The sequence below is a fragment of the Leptonychotes weddellii genome, chromosome 4 (assembly GCF_054177405.1).
Source record: "Leptonychotes weddellii isolate Sample4059 chromosome 4, ASM5417740v2, whole genome shotgun sequence".
Taxonomy (NCBI): domain Eukaryota; kingdom Metazoa; phylum Chordata; class Mammalia; order Carnivora; family Phocidae; genus Leptonychotes; species Leptonychotes weddellii.
The window spans coordinates 27,142,700-27,145,087 of NC_138372.1; the positions used below are offsets into that span (position 1 = coordinate 27,142,700).

Consider the following 2,388-nt stretch of genomic DNA (forward strand, 5'->3'; position numbering starts at 1 on the left):
TTTTCCATAATGGCTGTACTAATTTACATTTCCACCAACAGCGCATGAGGGTTCCCTTTTCTCCACATCCTCACCAACACCTGTTATCTTCTGATTTTTTGATAATAGACATCCTAACAGATGTAAGGTGATATCTCATTGTGGGTTTGATTTCCATTTCCCTGATGATTAGTGATGTCGAACACCTTTTCATAGACCTTTTGGCCATTTGTATGTCTTCTCTGGAAAAAATGTCTGTTCAGGTCCTTTGTCCATTTTTTAAATTGGGTAATTTATTTATATTTTCTGTTGAGTTGTATGTGTCCCTCATATATTTTGGATATTAACCCCTTATCAGATACATGGTCTGCAAATATTTTCTCCAGTTCCATAGATGTCTTTTCATTTTGTTAGTTGTTTCCTTTTTTTGCTGTGCAGAAACTTTTTAGTTTGACATAGTCCCACTTATTTAATTTTGTTGCATGTGCTTTGGTGTCAAATCCAAAAAATCATTCCCAAGACCAATGTCTATCTGACTATTTTCCTGTTTTCTTCTAGGAATTTTATGATTTTGGGTCTTGTGTTTAAAACTTTAATCCATTTTGAGTTGATTTTGTGTATGGTGTAAGATAAAAGTTCTATTAGGTTTTTTTTTCAGGTATATGTCCAGTTTTCCCAGCACCATTTATTGAAGAGACTATCATTTCCCCATTGTGTGTTCTTGGTGCCTTTGTTGAAAATTAGATGGCCATATATGACTGGGTTTATTTGGGGGCTTTCTATTCTGTTCCACTGGTCTACGTGTCTGTTTTCATGCTGGTACCATACTGTTTAGATTACTATCACTTTGTAATATAATTTGAAATCAGGAAGAGTAATATGTCCAGTATTTTGTTCATCTTACTCAAGATTGCTTTAGCTATTCAGGGTCTTTCATGATTTCATAATTTTAGGATTTTTTTTTCTATTTCTGTGAAAAATACCTTTTGAATTTTGGTAGGAATTGCATTAAATCTATAGCTTGCTTTGGCTAGAATGGATATTTAAAAAATATTAATTATTTGAATCTGAACATGGATTTTTTTTATTTGTCCTCAGTTTCCTTCATCAATGTTTTACAGTTTTCAATGTACAGATCTTTCACTTCTCTGGTTAAGTTTATTCCTAAGTATTTTGTTCTTTTTGATGCTATTGTAAAAGGGAATGTTTTCTTCATTTTTTGGATAGTTTGTTGTTTGTGTATAGACATATAACTAATTGTTTGCTTATTTTCTATCCTGCAACTTCACTAAATTTATTCATTAGTTTTAATAGTTTATTTTGGTGGAGTATTTAGGGAAAAAATATATATCTCCATGTTAGCTGCAAAAGCAGCAATTTTATTTCTTCCTGTCAGATTTGTATGTCAAGTGTTATCAGTGTTATTAAAGTTTTTTAATTCCATACTCCACTGGAACTAGTGTAGAAGAGCCCCAGACCAAGGTGTCTGCTTGAATGTTCCTGATGCACTCCTCTAGTTTTACCATATCTATCTCATCCCAAGGTTTCATATCCAGTAAGGTGGAAGATCTGACAAGTGCAGGTTTTCTGACTTTCTTTGACTCATACTGTGCAAGGCATTCTTCTCTTAGCCTCTTGGCTTCTTCACTTTCCTCTTCCCCCTCAGATCCAAAGAGATCAATGTCATTATCATCTTTACTATCTGTAGCTCCATTTCCTGTGGTGTCTTCCACATTAGCAGGGCCATACTTGCCCAAAGCTTTCTTCACTCCTGGAAGGCTGGCCTTTTCCTTTTCTTAAGACTTGATGTGCTTATATCTACATAGGGCATGATACCAGTCAGTGGGTGTGGGGCCGGAGACTGCTTCAAATACTGCTGGTCTGCTTATGATGGCATACACCCCTTGATGTAGCTCTTGTCTGCCAGGTAGTCGTTGAACACCTGGAGGCTGGCGGGGCTTTTCAAGTCTCCAAAACCCCTGGCATCGGCTGATCCAGGAACTGGGGGACAGTGAAGGAAAAGAAGAGTGCAAGTGGTCCGCTGATTGCTAAGAAGAAAAGAAAAACAAACTCAATTATATTTCTTGTAAAAGATTTCTTACTGTTTTCCTTAGAGTTTGCAATATACGTTTATAACTTGCCTACATGTACTCTCAAATAACACTATATTGCCTTATGGGTAGTACAGTTACCTTTATAATAGAGTATTACCAATTCCTTCCTCCTGTCTTTTGTTACATCACTGCCATTTATTTCACTTATCCATGTACTATAATCACCTAATACATTGTTACTATTATTATTTGGAGCAAACGATAATCTATTGGCTCAGTTAACAATAAAAAAACAAAGTATTACAAGACAGAAGAAAGAGAAATCAAGGAGTCGATCCCATTTACAATTGCACCC

General features: G+C 35.5%; 1 pseudogene; it reads right to left on the reverse strand.

Moving 5' to 3' along the window:
* Positions 1–1,403: 1,403 nt before the first annotated feature.
* The window catches only part of LOC102728306 (elongation factor 1-beta pseudogene), a 12,786-nt pseudogene continuing 11,801 nt past the window's right edge, over positions 1,404–2,388 (reverse strand).